Raw genomic sequence first — 20,143 nt, forward strand, 5'->3', positions numbered from 1 at the left:
AATAACTTCATGTCCATTATGAAAGGATATGGAAAGGTCTCCAGAAACATCAAATCCCCTTTTTTAACTCACTGTCTACCTGATGTTAACAAAGTAAGTGACTCACCTCCTTCTTGCCATGTTTATTAAATGGTCAAGTAAATGACTACTTGTCATTAGAAAGATAAGGCCTACTTTTATGCAGCACCAGCAGCAAGTGCAAGTGTCTACTCTTCATACAGCTTTCTGCACACTCATTTCTTTGGGGTGGGTTTGGTGGTAATGAGAAAGGCTGGTGGTTAAGGGCCTGAGGTTGGCCTCCCTGCTGTTTTTATGGCGTCTCTTCCTGAGAAGCTAAACAGATAACACTACAGCTGGCAGACGCTATGCTAATCAGTTTCTGAGGGTACAAGTAGTAGTCCCTTGGGGTAAATGATAGCTAGTGGCTTCCAATGGATCATCATGCGGCAGATGTGAGAGAGCATGACTGGACCCTGAAGCAAGCTGGGTTAAAGCTGAAGGGTGGACATAAGTGCGCCTGGAAAGTTAAGATCACATAGAAGAGAGTAAAGGTTTGGGACTGTGTGGCTGTAGCTAAGGGACCAAAAGGGCCCCAAGGGCCTAAAACTGTCCACCTGTTTCTGCACCTACAAATCTGACCTGACTGAACCTGTCCAATAGTGAGTTTAATACCCGAACCTGACCCGAGACCAAGGTCATATTTTTGTTAAAATGTCTTCTTCAAAGAAAATCTATATACACTTAGGCCAACACAAAGTTAATTCTTGAGTCTTCGGCAAAAACATGTCCCACAAAGAAATGTTCCAAATTCGTCGATCATAAATAACATTTTCTTCTTAAAAATAATTATGGTTGATCATCTGTGGGTCTTGGTTTGCATACGAGTAACATTTTTACATATGTTTATTTATAATTGTATCACTTATATGATAATATGTCAGCCCAGTACCCACAAAACCAGTTGTCCCCAAACAAGGGAATAACATTTCAATTTGAGAAAGAACTATGAAAAAATGTAAAAAAAAAACTAATAGCAGTGAATTTTCTTTTTTTGCATAATATGTTTTGGCCTTTTTTCTTTTGTCTCTCAAATTTTTGTCAACACCATCAGATATTTATGAAAAAGCAATAAATCAGGCACCCACTCGGTCAACTATATTCTCGAGGACCTTCCTTTCCACCCTCCATGTTTGCTAAATGCAACAAGGTCAAAAAAGCTGCTAGAAGTTTGGTATTTTTTCAATAATCTTTACATATACATTGTGTCACAACCATGACATGTCAACACTCTCTTTTGTATATAAAGGACTATTTTAAATTATGACATAAATGTATGCATTTTAAAAAGAAGCCAGAAGCAGCAAGCAAACAGAAAGAAAACAAGATGGCTCCTGTATACAACTCATGAGTTTCTTGGAAAAAGTGTGTTTTTGTCACCACTGTCAAATGTCAACACCGTCAGATCTGCTGTCTGAAGGTGGTGACACTTAGTTTGATGGTGTTGACAAAAAAAATCCAAATCATCCCTAAATGGAGCCTTGAATACAATTTAGGATCACAATAAACAGTAATAATGAACTTAAGTTCTAAAGGCGTACATGTGAAGTAGTATGAAAAAAAAAAAAAAAGTGAATATTCTACATTTAATAGAATATATGTGTACTTATGGTATAGACATAATACTTAATAAGTTCTGAATCTATGTATGCCTAAATAAATAGGAATAATTAGCTTTTTATGGTGTCTGATGGTGTTGCCAAAAACTAAATAATGACAGGAAAAAAGTGTATTTAATGAAAAAAGTACAAACTCAGGAAGTTGCACCAAAATACTACATGATTGCTGAGACCTTGTTCCATCAACATATAACTTTGGATTTCTAAATACTGTTCTAAATGTTTTATCCAAATTCTCAAGAATCAGTGATTCACATTCCTACATTTATATCAGACATAATCACTGAAATATCTATAGACTAACTTGTCTCATTCTGGCCGAGGAAATCCTTACATTTACTGGAGGAAGACGAAGTAGCATGCCATGGCAATGGCAGCACATGAAGCAGCCGGTAGCTTCTTCAAATTTCACTATATTTCTGTTTTTGTAACTGTTATTTTGTCATCATAGGAGAAGAAAGCGCAGAGTTTGATTTAAGAATAGCAGACTTTCAGATGACCACTGCCCTCAACATCTTTCAACCATCCAACTCTACCAGCTGGACCAACCTAGGGAGCAAAGGGGAGAGATCCATAATTAAACATACAACATGCGTAATATGTAGGGGCATCTAGCAGAACAGACTTGGCAGAAATGGAATATAATATTCATAAGAATGTTTTAATTAGTGTATAATCATCTGAAAATAAGAGTGTGATAATAAGTTTGTTTTCATTACCTTAGAACAAGCCGTTTATATCTGCATAGGGAGCGGGTCCCCCTCCACGGAGGTCGCCATGTTGCACCTCCATGTTTCTGCAGTTGCCCAGAACTGACAAACCTGGCACTAGTGAGGGCCTTTCACGTTTTTCGTGGCTGCCGGAAATGAAGAAGAGTGAGTGGCTGCTGTTTCCTGCCAAGCAATCTGAGAAGTTTGAAACTACAATCTGATGGAGGATGATCATACTTATTTTGTACAAGAAGAATCTCAGGCGCATGAATCGTTGTTGAAGAAACGAAAACTGCAAGACGCTAAACAAGATCGGGACAAACAACAGCACAAAGAAAAAGAAAGAGCATTGGGGTGTCCTTTCCAAGATGGAATCTCTGATGATAGAGAAATGTTTGCAGACTGATGCCGAAATGTCCTGTTTTCTGCATGACAGGTAAGGGAAAGGTTAAAGATTACAGCCGACCGCAATATATATTTCTACCCGCTGCTAATGATACAAAACCTAGATAATGTACGTTTGTTAGTCTCACTGAAAAGAAATGCTGGCATGTATAACGTTAAATATTAGCTCCGTAGCCTCAGTTTGTGCCTCTCAGAGTTTTTGGTGGTTACGTCGTGTCAGCAAGATTTATTAAGATGTATTCCTTGTCTGTTGCAGTGAGACAACACATGGAGTTATAACTGACTAAGATATTGAGGGCTGGGAGTGTGCCAAAGGCAGTTAAAGTAATGACTTAAGTCTGCTCATCACCCAGTTAATAAATTCTGTGAATATTTTTCAGTGCTCCATTATTTCTTTGTATGAATTTAAATAAAAAAATGTTTGAGTTATAACCTATAGTTTTATAGACTAAATAATTAAATACATCTTAAACTCATCACTTGAATAAGTAGAAATACTCAACAGTGTTGTGAATGAGTCCATATTTAGAAAATTAGCTTCGACAATGTCTTTGGACAGGGTTGGCATCACAAAGCTCTGTTACCATGTTGACCACAACAGCCTCATCAATCTCAAAATTGTGCTGTAAAATGTCTTTGATGATGGGACCTGATGCTGAATGAGAAATAAAATCTAACTCCACATCACTATAATCTACTGTATTTGAAGAACTTGCATACCTCTTTTGCAGGTTGTCTTGCAGTGAATGAGGAGTATGCTTTCAGCTTCTGTGGGTGGCAAATGTTCCATAAGTATTAGTGCTGAAATTACAGTTCTTTAAAATCCAGATGGCAGCCTTGTGTTTATTCAAATGTTGACCAAGGTGTTAACAAAACTTTCTTTCTGTGGTGATAGTGCTGGCATTGCAACATTGGCAAGAGAAAGAGAACCTTTCTGCAGATCTCACTCTTTCCTGAGTTTTATGGGAGGGATTTCTCGATAGATTTGATTTAAGGCTACCCCATGTTTTAAAGGAACAAAAGCATTATTGGTAAAGACATGGCAGAGGTTGCCCACCATGACCATGGCATAACCTGTAATGCTTAAGCAACCCTGTTTTTGTAATAATAGGCCTAAATGAGCATTCATTTATATTTTCACATGATGTGGCAACTCTGCAGTGGGCTACTTATGCTTACAGTATAAGGTACTTGAACTTTGTATTTCCATTTCAATGATGCCATGTTTTAGTGCATTTATGAAGAGAGAGAGTAGAGTAACAATGCAGAACTATATATGCAGACCTACTTAAGTCCTCCCTGTGTTTGTAAAAATGTACAAAATAAAAAGTAGCCTCATTTGATAATAAATAAAACACATAGTGGCAGCCTAGATTTAAAAACAGTAAAAAAAAAAAATTAAAAAAACGGTACAGTTTTAATTTTATTTAAGTCCGTTTCAGTGTGAGTTAATCCTTCTTCTTTATCCTCAGCCACATACAGCAATCAACCCTCGGGTTTGACCATAAAACACAATGATATTAAGTCAGGATCATTCAATTAATCACAACTTGATAGAACAGATACAATTCTGTGTTGTAGGCTGCACATTTTTACTGTTGGAGAATGCAAGAATCACTGTAGGCCTAAAACAATGATGATGATGATAAAAAAAAAAAACGATTCATTTTCATGTAAAATGTCAAAGCCACAGGGAGCCACTGCAGAGGGGCAAAAGAGCTGCATGTGGCTCCAGAGCCGCAGGTTGCAGACCCCTGGGCTAGAGTCACATAGTATCTCTGCATCAACTCTAGATGTCTTAACATCAAGTAAATCCACATAGGTCTGGGTGAGACTGACAGAATGACATTAACAATATTTTACAAATCTTGGAAAGACGTGTTATGCAGCCCTTAAGACAGGGAAAAATGCTAGCTTTGAGTTGAATCACAATAGTAGGCTAACCAAAATTCACAATCTTTTGCAATACCATATCATGTCTAACATCTCTGCAGGATTTATAGGAATCAAAGCAACACTCGAAGAAATTAACAAGAAAGACAAAAAAGAAACACTGCCTCTACTAAATGGACTTGCATTTCTATAGCACTTTTCCAGTCTACAGACCACTCAAAGTGCTTTACAACACTTGTCACATTCACCCATTCACACACAAATTCATACACTGATGGCTGAGGCTGCCGTGCAAGTTGCCAACAACTACTACTACTACAATTATCTGTCTCACAGAACTATCCACAGTCCAAATGCTGCTTAATGTGTTAAAACAACAATTGCCTAAAGATTTGGAACTGAAAAGCTGTGTATATGCAACAAAAATAAATGTAAAAATGTGTCTGCAAATAAAATTACATTACACTGTACAGTTGACAGTTACATGAATAAGAAAAAACTGAATCTTCTTCACCACGGCACAAATGAAAAGCTGAGAATATTTTTCAAGATATATCATTCTCATCTACTGTTATCTACAGGGTAGGATGGCTAAATTATACTGCTAAATATGACGAGCGTTAGCTACTTGAAATAGTACAACATATTCCATCAACTGTGTTAGCAGCTGTAGCCTAACCTACACGAATCCACCACTGATCATAAGACAACATGCCCAAATGCACTGCTTTAGAGGAATTTATTTGTAAATGAAATGAAACTCACTATGAAATTTCCTTTGTATTGTATTTGTTCAGCCAGACCATCTAACACACAGTCTTGACTGTCTAAATCTGCCAAGACATGTTAAGTAGCTAGGGGAGGGGACTTGAAATCTTAGGGTGGAGGTGGAGAATAATTAAGTTACTGAGCCAATTTGATTGAGTTTCTACAACTTGAATTAAGTCAATGTAATTCCCAACATTATGAAGTTATCACAACTCTTCAAAATGATGCTTTGCAAGATTTAAGATTACATTTCAGAAATACTGATGGTATAGTTATTTTTTTTACATGATCATGTGTTGATCATGGAACTCTCAAAATATCCTTTCCTAAACAGGAAATTTCATTATAAATGTCACTTGATATTTGCAAATGTGATTTGTGCTTAGCTAATCCATGTGTGAATTATAAATGCATGTGAATGGCTTAAGATGTGGCACTGTAAATTGCTTTACTCTTTGCTTTGAATTCTAATCACCTAGATTTTTGTCTAGATGATGAGTGCTTAAATTCCTGCCCACAGGGCCGTACAATACAGCATTATTTATGCCATCTATCAAAAAAGAATGTAAGAACATGTATGGTGTTTATATACAGTAGTTGTATCCATATGTGCAGGCCTGTGATATATGCTTGAATAAATAGGAAATTATACAATTCAGCTAAATAACAGACACACATCATATTATTAAACTATGTAGTCAACTACTATTAAACTGTCACTGTGAGCATGTTGCCATGCCAAAGATAGCATTTAGCTTAAACCACTGCTGTGTATAAGCTTGAGTCACTAGCACAAGTTTATTTCCACACAAAGCAAGAAAAGCATTTCCTGCTTTTGCCACTTTGTAGGGTGCTCTTCTTAAGCACCATCTCTATGAGAGAAATTAGCCTTGAATGTACAAGGACAGCCTTGTATGAATGGAAGAAACAAATGGAGGCAAATGTATCCACATGGGAAATGGAAACAGTTTGATGATCTAAATTCATAACCAACCTAATTAATGTGTCCTATACTTTGTTGCTCCTCAAGTAGTTTTTCATCATTTTTATTTGTTTCCTATTGCAACTGTGAGAACACTTTGCTAATGAGGTGAACTGTGTTGCATACGGCCCACTCTCCTCATGGAGAATCACAGGCTCGGTCAGAGCACAAGCCCCATTGAGATCCATGGTTCACTAAATATTTGATACTTTTGCCACTGCTGACACTTCTGTGAACCTTTTGATGGAAATCATGTTTATTCCTTCCACAGTTTCTCTGTCAGGGATTGCAGCTTTGTCGCGGTGCCCCACTATCACTGAATGGATGATGGATGTACAGTGAATAATGACTCTGTGGGGATTTTACATACCACCTCTTATTACTATGACTAGTGCTGTGTCACTCCCTCCATTTGGACTGGAACTCATTTTGTTGGTTGGAGGCACTTTCAGTGATGTGCTCAGTCAGACAGACCATAATTGCTTTTTTTTTATAATCGCGGCCTGCTGTTCAACAGCTAAAACATGGCAAACAGAACAAAAAAAAGAAAAAAACAGAAGAGGAGACCATTTCACCCTTCACATCATCAACACACAGAGAAACACACACACATATTTTGCTATTGCTGTGTCCCCATTTCCTCTGGTCTTGTCAGCAAGCCCCCCAGTGGTTGAGTCAGCTAGCCGTGAACATCAGGACCACGCTCTCCCCGAAACCTTCCGGTGCGCCCCACCAAATCCATCTGTTCAGACCTCTGGTGCTGGGCAGTCCACAATGTCTCCACACAGCCAGGGAACTGTTGGATCCACACAGCTTCCTGTTTGGCTTTCTGGCTGATTGCTGTCTATCATTCTTTCACACATACACACACCTCACCCTCACGTCTATTAGAGGACCTTACTATGAATATGCATGCCACTATATTATGCAAACAAAGAGGTTAGACTAGCATGTGCGAATGCATACATACTGTGATGAATATCTCATCTGGATGACATTCTATACATTTGTGAAATCATGGCAAGGAAATGGGTTACCATAGAGATGCCAAATATTAGAATATTCTATGCGTCATCTGCTGCTGAACACTGAAAAACAATTATTGTCAAATCATACAGAACGTATCCACACAGAACAATCCCTTCACAAAATGCCCTTCTTTATACACAAGCTCATATACCTATTTCTGAACTTGCTTACTTTTGTTAAAATGTTTGTAATGTAAGATATTTGTGAGTGCGGCGTGGTGAGCAAAGCAAATACAAAATTTGATAAGTTCAGAAATAGGTATAAGAACTTGGAGTCAATCCCACTGACTTATGCATTAACATAGAGCCATGTTTCCAACAGAGCCTCTGGATTTGCTTTATAACACCCTATGAGATGAAAAAATAGTCAATCAGGGAGTAAGCTATCTATATCGATTAGATAAAGATTGAAGACATTAGTGCAGGAAGAAGAAAATAAAGTGTCAAAGATGTCTATGACACTCTTCTTTTTTTTCTATATTTCTTCTTCTATATAGTACCAAGAGCTATCAATGTCAAAGATGTGTTTTGTCTATTCCTTTATTTGTTTAGCTGGATATGTCTGGTATTATTGAAAAATCCACCGAGCAATTCTATGATTACTATAGTCAATAGTCTCATAACATTATGGCTCATATCCACCAGTGCTGACATAACTTATTTACATGTTACAATTTAAATGATAACTCCTTGCCATTTTCAAATTGTTTTGTGTGCTTTTGTTTTGTTTGGAGCTATCAATGGTTTCATAAGGGAGTTTTGAAACTTTTGGTATATAGCAAAGACTTTCAATACAATTATCATTTAACATCTAGTTTTGCCAAATGGTGCAGATCTGTTTTAGTGTATTATTTTTATTAATATTCCGCTGTCCTCCGGATCTGACAATGAAAATGGCCAAATTCCAGAGATCCTGAGTGATTTTCAAGTTCTGTTTTGGCTGCTGCCTCATCCCATGACAGCTTTTTCAAAAAAAAGAAGCAATGTTGGCATAATAAGTCCATTATGGTTAACATGTTGAACTGAGTATGCACTGTTTAAAAAAAGTTTGGATTCCTGATGACTGAAACATGAAGCTTTCCTTTTTAAGCAGAATCTTTCACTTCGTATGCCATCCTTTAAACAAGATGTTTATGGGAAAGCACTTCTTTTACACACAGGCGACATTCACTGGATGAACCAAAGCAATAAGAACAGGATATTTACTTTGTATTTCATCTCACATTGCATCACTCTGCTTTGAACAACATGCTGGTTTACAGTATTAGGCATAAAACAAATGGTTACAAGTTTAGTGGTAATAGGCCGAAAGCACAGTGTGCTATAGGATTAATACAAACCTCCAGACCTATATTTTTCTCTCAGTACTTCAGATCATGGCTGTCTTTAAAGTCCTTGGGCAGATTTCATAACGTGATGTGTTTGGCTAGGTAAGTCACCAGTGTGTTCAAGGCTGAGCCAATTCCTGGATATGAAATGTCCAACTGCACTGTTTCTTCGGTGGTCCCAGTTAGTCTTATTCTTAAGAGTGTACTTAAGTAGCACAGCACATGACTTGATTACAAATTATAATGTAGCTCAGAGGGTAGAGCAGGTGACCAGCGATCAGAAGGTCGCTGGCTCAAATCCCGGCTCCCCTGGGCGGAACTGAGCTACATGTCGAAGTATCCTTGAGCAAGATACTGAACCCCAAAATTGCTCCTGATGCGCAGTTGGCGCCCTGTGTGGCAGCCTCTGCCATCAGAAAAGGGCCCTGCGATGAGCTGGCAACTCGTCCCTTCACCCATTGAAAACTGGGATTGGCTCCAGTAACCCCCGCAACCCCCTGAAAGGGGGGGGGGATAGAGCGGCAACATCCCCGCGACCCTCACAGATAAACAGCAGAAAATGAGATGAGAGTAATGATACATACAATGAGGCCATGGTGTTTTCACACAGTTTTTTTTACTAAATTGAGTTCTTTTTAATTAATTACCTTTGCTTTCGATTAGTTTGTTTAAACTCTGTGATGATTGGTCAAGGTCCTTTAGTCCAATACAATGTACTCAGTGAAAGGTTATGTTGTTTACAGTGACTGGTGACCACCAGTATAATGTGAGTTTTCACATGAAGTAAAATATCTCAACAACTTTTAAATAGAATTCCATGAAAGTTCATACATATTCATTGTGCAGAGACGATAATGACTTTAGTGACTTTTATTGACTTTGCTCGTAATGCCTAATGAAGTTGACGATTCTCACTTTTGGTGAAAAGTCTTGAAAATTGGGTTGATTGCCACAGAATTTGGTTCAGATTTTCATGTTCATCTCAGGATGAATTGTAATCGCTTTGGTGAATCCCTGAATCTAGTGACTATGGTTCATGTACGGACTTTGATTTTTAGTGTGAATTACAAAATGTTCACAAGCTAACACACTAAAGTAAGTCAACATGCTAAACAGTATACCTTATTTTCATCAGCATGTTAACATTGTCACTGTGAGCATGTCAGAATGCTGACACTAGTGTTAAGCGTAAAACACTGCTGAAATACAGTCCTATGTAGCTGCTAGACTGTAGACAGCAGACAGGCTTGTTTTATGACAAATGCTAATGAATACAAGTCCTTAGATGATATAGCCAGTAATTATGGAAGCAAATTTTGAAGCATGTTTTGACTCCAGTTATTTGATGGTTTGCCCCTGGCAGACACGGCAGACATGGCAGCACCACCAGTCAGCCTGAAACTGGCAATGACAAACTGTCTGACAAAAGTGGTCAGGATTTTTGTCTTGTTATTGCTAAAATTTAACCTTGAAAAGACAGAGAAGGGTTGAATGTCTGTCTGTCAATCTCTTGATAAATTGGTTGGTCGGTCAGTCAGTAAGTCAGGTGGTCAGATCATGAGAGACAGTGAAAGGAACAAAGGAACAAGTGAAGATCTAAGCAGAGATATTGCCGCACATGTAGAGTTAGAGAGAGGCGGAGGTCAGGTCAGGTCAGGCTACACTGGCACTCTCATTAAATAATTACTGCCTGTGGTCAAAAAGCTGTGAAAAAATGTGACAAGGTCGCAGTGCTTGTCAGTGGAGGACACCCTCAGAGAAAAGTCAGAGAGGAACCTCAGCCTTCTTTTCAAACTATCAAAGACGTGATATAAAAATATGATGAAACCAAAAAGGAAATCAAAAAAGACTTTGATATATACTGTATCTGAACTCTTCCTGTGATTTGGCATTCTTTGACATGAAAGCCTCTTTCAGTCATACTTTCTGTTTTCCCTAACAGTCAGGGCAGTGCATTTATAAGGCAGACCTCATTGGCAGCAAGTTCCAATTGGTCTAGAACAGCATTTTAATGGGGATCAAATGGAACAAGCTCAAACAAACAAACATTAAGCTCTGAGTTAATGAGCTTGGCTGCACAATATAAATGACCTGCACGAGGCTGCAGCATCCTTCGCTCTGTGTCGTGCAGCTGCACTCTCTAACTTGAGAAATCCAGTGCTACACAATTTAAAGTGGGGGTGAGACCGAGTGAGCAGGTGAGTGAATGAGTACGTTGACTAGCGTTGCTGGATTCATTTGTTTCATTAAAGTTATAGCTGTAAAGTGCTTGAACAAAGGTCCCCGGTATGTCAACGTAAAATCCTTAACTCCTAATCATCATTCAAGCGTTTACATCTTTTCCCTTGCAAGACAACATTATTTATAAATTGTTCTGGCATGAGAAAAGTCTCCTTAACAAATTAAAGCTGGCTCGTTTAATGTTTTCTGATATTTAACTGCTTTCATTTTGATGGCAGTTTGTCACAGTACTCCTAAAGGCAAATTGAAATAAAGAATTTTTTTTTTTCAAGTTCGAATCCCTAGTCCCTGTTAAATTTTCAGCTGTTCTTTGGTTTGGGTTAGTCAAGTGTCTAAAACAGCATTAGTAATTATTGATGAAGTAAGATGATAAATTCAACTCTGTTATGCCAGTAAATCCCCCATGTTTGAATTATAGAGCATCGACGTGTCTTAAAAGAGGTGTTTGCTAACGAGTGGCTAACTGTCATCACGCCAAACATGGAGACTCGTCTACTCATTAATCCGTCTTTACAGGTGGACTTATGTTGCAAACAATTATAAATCTAACAATTCAATTTATAGATTAAACAATTTCTAGTAAAGTGTGTATAGTATAGTGCATTAAGAAGGTTAGTGTTGGTGGATTTGAAAGCATGTGACCGCAGTGTAGTTTGTTAATAGCATTAGCTTTTTGCTACTTTTTTACAGCCTCCATTACACCAAAGAACCTGAATCTCTGCTTTTGGACCTGAGGGAGACACAGTGGAGGTGCCAGTGTTTTTGAAGTATTGGACTTAGTTGAAACGAAGACTTGAGCAAGAGGGAATGAAAGTGGCAGTCGAGAGAGAAAGCACTCTCAAGAAGAGTCTGACACACCTGGCTTTAATGCATGTGCACAGCGACATTGTGGACAGACTGAATGTATCAGCCCTTGTCAGGAGCTTCATAACCTGTACACCTGAGCCAAGGCCACGTTTGGCAGGTAAGATGTGTTTTTTATTAATAATGCTGCCTAATAGCACTGCTTATTCAGTCGCTTTGTGTGTATGTGTGTGTATGTGTGTGTGTGTGTGTGCGTGTGCGTGTGTGTGTGTGTGTGTGTGTGTGTGTGTATGTGTGTGTGTGTGTGTGTTTGCACGTGCTAGGCTTTATATTTTTGCTTTGAGTCATTCGTTAACTTGAAATAGTGTGCCAGTTGTTGTAAAAAGGCTTCTTGTAGCAGGATTATAGGTTACAGCAAAAAGAATCTAGCTAAGTTTGAGCGCTGATAGCTGCGGTAATAGTAGTAGCTTTCAGAGGTTGCGGATGGAGCTGCAGTAGATTTTTTTATATATCTATCTTGTCTTTCTGCCTTTCTTTGTTTCATATATCCAAATGTACTCATCCATGGTGATCTCCTGCTTGTCTTACAGTGGAGGGAGAATCAGGGACAGTGCCAAAGCTGTTTTTACTGTTACCACAGACAGGTAACGGAGCTTCAAATGTATACCACAGAGGTATCTTTATCATGCAATGAGTTTGTGTGGGTAAAGTAATAATGAGAGTTTTGGCATTTTTTAATACTGCTTAGTGCTTCGTGGGTTGGTGTAGCAGACTAGCTGTCAGGTGTTGCAATGATGCTTCTGATTGATATTTCTGTAGTGCCACTACATTACAGTGCTGTAAGATTACATAACATCTATCAATTGATGTTAATACGTGCGTACACATACGCTGTTAAACACACATGCATATATATGTGTGGTAACAGCCACCTCAGAGCAAGACAATCCAGTGCCTGAACTATTTGATTAACTTTTTCCAAACTGATTTGTCCACATAAAAGCTGTTTCTGCGGTAGAGGTTCCTGATGTACATGAAAGGCTCAAATAGACTGATGCTGCTTGAGCTCCAGCTCAGTGACCTTTTCATTTACGCTCAAATAAATCCTTCTTTTCTACATCATGTGTTGCTGCACGTACAGATGTGTCAGAGGGAGAGACTTGTAGACACATCCTCATACCTTAACGACTGATAAGGTCAATTGAAAGCATCTCCCAAAATGACATATATCACCCCTCCAAAACCATGACCATTGCAGTGTAACAGCAACGTATGCACCTGGCCTTACAGCTCACCAATGTCATACAGTTGTAGTTTGGTTAGCATTATGGACTAAAATTATGTGGTTGGATGTATGCACTAAAACTACTTGGTTAGGTGTATGCACCCAAACTACACTGCTAAAATAAGGGGACACTTAATTGTCACAATATAACACCAAGTCAGTTAAACTTCAGGGATATCAATCTGTCTTTTTAAGAAGCAAAAGTGATTGTGAATAATTTTCACTGGCTTTGGTGCAAATGAATGTGACAACAGGTGCAGTGGAGAGGCAAAAGAGAGACAGCCCCCAAAAAGGGAATGGTTTTGCATGTGGTGGCCACAGACAGTTGCTCTCTCCTTATCCTTCCTGACTGATTCTTCTCTAGTTGTGTGTTCTGCTGGTGTCCTTGTCATTAATGGTAGCATGAGGCGGTACCTGCAGCCTAATCAGGCTCACAGGTAGTCCTCCAGGATGGCACATCTATATGTGCGGTCGCAAGAAGGTTTGCTGTGTCTCCCAGCACAATCTCAAGAGCATGGAGGAGATACCAGGAGACCGGCCATTACACGGCCAGAACTGGACACGGCCACAGAAGGGCATCAACCCAGCAGCAGGACTGGTATCTGCTCCTTTGTGCGAGGAGGAACAGGAGGATCACTGCCAGAGACCTACAAAATGACCTCCAGCAGGCTGCTGGTGTGCATGTTTCTGACCAAACTGTCAGACAAAGACTCCATGAGGGTGGCATGAGGGCCCAACATCCTCTAGTGGAACCTGTGCTCACAGCCCAGTATCATGCAGCTCGAATGGCATCCACAAGAGAACACCGGAATTGGCAGATCCGCCATTGATGCCCCGTTCTCTTTACAGATGAGAGCAGGTTCACACTGAGCTCATGTGACAGGCATGAAAGAGTCTGGAGACAGCGTGGTGAACTTTATGCTGCCTATAACATCATCCAGCAAGACAGGTTTGACGGTGAGTCAGTAATGGTCTGAGGAGGCATATACGTTTTGTATCAGTGCATCCGCCGCCAAGTACCGCCACAGACTGTCCAGGAGCTCACTGCACCACACAGCAATAATTACAGCTTTACTAATTGAGATATGAATAATAATAGTGATGATGATGATGATGATTATGATGATGATAGTAGGACTCAAGCAGGACCGCCATCCATGGGAACCTGCAAGACGAGAGAGCACAAAGACTCTGGGGAAGAAGCCAAGTCAGTAACATGCATTAATGAGACATGAATATGTACAGACAGAGAGAAAGAGAGAGTAGCTCAGTGCATCATGGGAAATCCCCCGGCAGTCTAAACCTATGGCAGCATAGCTAAGAGCCTGTGCAGGCCCTAATTATAAGCTTTATCAAAAAAGAAAGTTGTAAGTCTACTCTTAAACATAAAGTGGGTGTCTGCCTCCTGAACCAACACTGGAAGATGGTTCCATAGGAGAGGAGCTTGATGGATGAATGCTCTGCCTCCCATTCTACTTTTGGAGACTCTAGGAACCACAAGTAACCCTGCATCCTGAGAGCACAGCGTTCAACTGTGGTAACAGTGTACTATAAGGTCTTTAAGATATGCGGGTGCCTGGTCTTTAAGGGTTTTGTATGTGAGGAGTAGGATTTTAATTTTTGCAGTCCTTGAAATTTGTTTTATGTGGGAGTTAGAGGACAAATCCTGATCAAAGCTTACTACCAGATTCCTTACCGTGGTGCAGGAGGCAAGAGTAATGTCATCCAGAGTAGCTATATCATTACATAATGTGTCTCTAAGATGTTTAGGGTCCAGCACGATAACTTATTTTTTGTCAGAGTTTAGAAGCATAAAATTGCAGGTCATCCAGGATTTTAGGTCCTCAACACAAGCCTGAAGTTTAGCTTACTCATTAGTGTTGTCTGGCTTAATGAGTAAATATAATTGTGTTTCATCTGCCTAACAATGGAAATTAATGGAGTGTTTTCTAATGATATTTCCTAAAAGAAAAATATATAAAATGAATTGTATTGGTCTGAGCACAGAACCTTGTGGAACCTTCTTAGGTAGTAAGGATTCAAGTAAGGATAACTTGTACGAACTGAGATCAGTCAGTGCAGTTTCTTTAATACCGATTAAATGTGGCAGTCTTTGTAATAGGGATAAGAGCTTAGATCAGGCCCAAAAATCAAGCCCGACCCTACCCGAGCCCGTGCAAATCTGTTTAGAATTATCTTAATGAATAATGCAACAAGGACGAAGCATGTAGCCTACACTGCGTTGTTTGTTTATTCAGAATGGAATGGATCACAAATAAATGAAGTAATGATTAAAAAAACAAACAAAAAAACCCCCACAAATGCTTGATCAAGGGCCCGGCCCGGCCCGGCCCAAGGATAGTGGCGGGAAATATCGACCCAGCCCACGGGCCGGTTCGGGTCAAGTCCGGGCTCGGGCTTGGGCAGAGAATCTAAACTCTAATAGGGATGTGATGGTCAATGTTGTCAAAAGCTGCACTAAGATCTAACAAGACTAGCACAGAGACAAGCCCTTCATCAGATGTGATAATTTGCCACTTTAACCAATGCTGTTTCGGTGCTACGATGCACCCTGATTGGAAATTCTCAGATAAACTATTGTTATGTAGAAAGTCACACAGCTGATTGGCAACTGTTTTCTCAAGAATCTTAGAGAAGAAGGGAAGGTTAGAAGTGGGTCTATAGTTGGCTAAAACCTCTGGATCACGTGTAGGCCGTTATAAGCAGTTTAATTAGAGCTACTTTAAAGGAATGTAGTACATAACCTGTTAATAAGGACATATTGATCATGTCGTGTATAGAAGTGCTCAGTAAAGAAAGAACTTCTTTAAACAATTTAGTTGGGATTGGGTCTAACTGACGCCTTGATGGTTTAGATGAAGAAATTATTTAAGATAGCTGGTGACTACTACTGGGCTGGGTTTAGACCCAGAAGATCTTTTTGATTAGGTTTAGGTTTAGAAGTTACTTCACTACATTACTAAGTTAAAAGGACTCACAGTTGACTTCTGGTTTCACACTGGAGCAGCAGTCTCCTGAATGAAAGTCCTGTGCTTGTTAAACCTGACCATCCATCCCTACCTCCCCTCTAGGTCACCACATGACAACAAACACAAATATATGTCGCAATAATTTCATTTTCAACCTATATCATCGTTTTTCTGATTTGGATGGTCTCCATAAGAGACAGAAAACTTATAACCAAGATGATGACTGGTGTCTGAAAAGTATTTCAGATTCATATTTCTGTTTGATTTATTTCTGTGACTCTCAGTAGTCAATAACTGCCATCTTGATAAAGCTGGCAGGAAATTGCAATCGTAAAAATCAAGCAGCGATGACAACTGTTGTACCAATGTAAACTTAACAGCTCCCATTGCTGTTGGATGACTGGAGATGTGTGTTAAGGTTGTGTTAACAGCCTTGGCCAATTTCAATTTGTATGAGATCAATACAGCTTTCACATAGGCTATCCTGTTCAGGCTTTTTTTTACCTCTTCTCTGTCCAGCATAAAGCAAGATAAGAAACATCAAATTACATTCCTCGATTCTTTCCAAATCAAATTAGATTTCTGGGTTGTATTATACTGCTCCCTGAGCATGGTTCTGCTAATCCAATCATGGAGTGCCAAGGCCCACTTCACCCCTTTCCAAGATAACATGCACAGAATCAAATGATTTTATTCAGGAGGGATTTATGAATGAAGCATTCGTATAATGGTTCCTTCTTCTTGTTGGTGAGAGACACCCCGAAGTAACACTTACCCAGGAGGTGATGGATTATGAATGTTTTCACTGTATTTCTGTGACTCATGAACAAAGTGTGCACTTAAATCCAAGGACGGGCCTTTAAAAGTAGCTGCTGCTCTGGATACCAAGTGAGATGAAAAATCAATTTTTAATATTTTCACGGGTTCAGCTCAAGCCCACAGCTTGTCTACAAACTGAATAAGGTTAGTAGCATATATTTGTCTTCGCATTCAAAGCAGATCAATCTTCCTTATGAAATACTTGTACTTGTTCAGCTGCTTTGGCAAAACAAAAAGGTTGAACAGCCTTTTCCTTTCACCTCACAGGTGACTGCCTCAGGCTGTAAAGAAACAGGAATTAATGCTGCTGAAGATGATTGATTAAAAGAGGAACATAGGATTAAAATCAATAGCCTCACTGCAATGCTCAAGTAGAATTTTATTGTTTTAACTACGTTGACTGTCCCAGCTAAGATTTCAGATTGATTTATCGAGCAGTGTTTTTTGCACTGGTGGCAGATTTTCAAGCAAAAAGGGAAATATTCATGAATGTTTAAGTGTTTCAGTGTCTCAGGGCGCTAGTTGGAGGTAAAGACACATTCAGAAATCCATTACTTGGAGACTGATTTGAAAATCCTGCGTGGCCCTTTGTGACAGCACTCATTGTGGCAGCTAAGGGCTGTAGGAGATGTTATTCAGCACCCTCAACAAGACATTGCTTTAATGGCCAACATGGGAATATTGTCAGGCGGTTTAAAAGTTCAAAATGGAATGTAGAATTGAATATTTTTTTTTACTAGGTACAAAAATGACAGCTTAAAACCAACCAGAAGTAGTTGCACTGTAACACGCTGTGACATAGGAGAAGACTGAATATGAAGACAGTAAGCAAAATCAAAGTCAAAGTTTGGTAGGAAGCAGAGAGGAGAACATTGACTTCTGATACTACATCTCGAGAATTAGTGCAAAAAAAAAAAAATACAGGGCTGAAATGAAAATCCTTACAAAGGAAATGGAAATGAGAAACTCCAACTCTACTCAGTTACACTCGGTTAAAAATAGGGAAAGCATATGCTGAGCTTTTTTTCACTTGAAAGCTATAGAGTCAAACCCTAGCTAAGCTTCAGAAAGAGGAACTGGTGGTATCTTTCCTCTGCTATTATGCTTTAGTGTAACACAATGTCATGGGAGGAATACAACTAGATGTCTCTGACTGTCATAGATGGAATACTGCATGTGCAAAGTGGGCACATGCCCAGGGCCCTGGAGCTACTGGAGACCACTGGCTTTGAGATTTATTATCTTTTATTATATTTTATTTTTGCTCTTATATTATCTTTATTATTTGCTTAAATGTGATTTTAAAAATATTTAATTATTATAAAATCATTTGAATGTTTTGTGAATTAGCCAATTAAAGCCAATGAAATGTTGTAGTGATATAGATTATAGGTCAAATGTCCCTTCCACGGTCAACATGGAGAAACGCACAGTTGGCGATGCCTAAAAAATTACAAGACGCCACAGATCCCTCTTTGGTACAACAACTACCCGCTAATTTCATATTTTTCACCAAACAAAACAAGTGTAATGAGCATCATTGGTACCCATGTACAGAGCATCAGTGAGATTGGTGAAGTGAGGTATCTACACAAAGCCGAAAGGATACTAAAAGACTACACCCACCCCAGCCACAGTCAGTTCATTCTGCTGCCATATGTCAAAAGATACAGAAGTATCCCCTGCCGTACCACCAGACTACAGAGCAGCTTCATTCCTCAAGCTGTAAGTCTCCTGAACTCATCATCAACACTTCATCATTAAAAAAAGTTGTTTTTCTTGTGTAGCATAAAGGGACAACAACTTCCATTTTTGTTAACCTTTTGTTGTAAAATGACAATTAAATGAACCTTTGACCCTTTGGATGAAGACTACTCCTGATGCAAGACTGTTAAGGATCCTGTGCTGCGGGGGAATATATCAAGTGACAAAGTAAAAATGCTTCTCATTGAAAGAGGGGCCTCTTCGTTTCACAACAGGCAAGCAAGATGACATGTTGTGTAGTCATTGCTAACGGACAATAAGCACCATAAGAGTAGCTGTTATATTCACCATCAACTGGACATATTTTCTAGTGCCTGCAAACTTGTAAAGAACTAAACAAACCTAATCTGTCAGTAATTTAACATGTCAAAATGATGATTATAATTTCAAAGTAATACGTGTTGTGTGTTCCTGGGTTGCCCGTTGATACTGTGCAACAAAACTCTTGGAGAGAGCGCAAGCAGTGAGCGTGAACCAATTGGTGCGAGACTGAAAAGTGTGTGTCGAGGGGTCAGTCTACTTTGATGACTGTCTCTGCACATTAGAGACTATAGAACAGCACTGCATCATAAGAAATGAATTTACATGGCCTAGTGTAGTCGAGCTGCCTGTTATAGTGCATGGTAGTACAAAGCCTTTCTGCAGGGTGTTGCTTTGATCAGTGCCTTTTCTCAACCTTTTCTTTTATAAGTTTTCCAGTATTTTAGAGAGGCTGAGACACATAACTATGATGTCTTTCAGTAAAGGGGGCAGTGAAAATGACGCAGGGGCTCTACTCTACTGTCATTACCACCTGGATTGCTGGTTGTCTTTCCTCTCTATAACATCAGTGTCTGTTTGTACTAGCAATATATCCAGCCGACAAAAACATGTTGAAATTGTGAGACAAATGTGGCGAGCTGAGGATAACCGCCTGTGTTGCAACCAATAATCTAGACAAAGTGCCAGCATATAGCCAGGAGTCATTGATGATAAATTGCCATATTTAAATCAACTCGCTTCCTCGCTCATTTTTTTCCTGCCTCATCGACAACACGTGTTAATGTTTTATGTTCAACGCCCCACATGTTGCAATTTATGGAGCACATCATTGGACCATATGTTGGTGAGTGTCTTCAATTCTAAGGTCATCTGTGCTCATACACATTTGTGTGTGCATGTGTGTGTGTGTGTGTGTGTGTGTGTGTGTGTGTGTGTGTGTGTGTGTGTGTGTGTGCGTGCATTGGATAATAATACACAAACAAATAAAGTATCCCAGAAACCATTACAAACTGTTACTTACACCTCTAATAAAATAAAAATGAATGTGCACAATAAGCTGACACACGTGTTCTGACAAATATTTAAATTCGCATTAGCTGAACCTGGGGTACAATTTTTGTATTCTGTGATTTCAGCACCTTTTCAAAATGAAACTGAAGGACTTATTTTCCGTCTGAAGCACTGTTCC

Source organism: Pagrus pagrus (genome assembly GCF_965226575.1).
Source record: "Pagrus pagrus genome assembly, chromosome: 2".
Lineage (NCBI taxonomy): Eukaryota > Metazoa > Chordata > Actinopteri > Spariformes > Sparidae > Pagrus > Pagrus pagrus.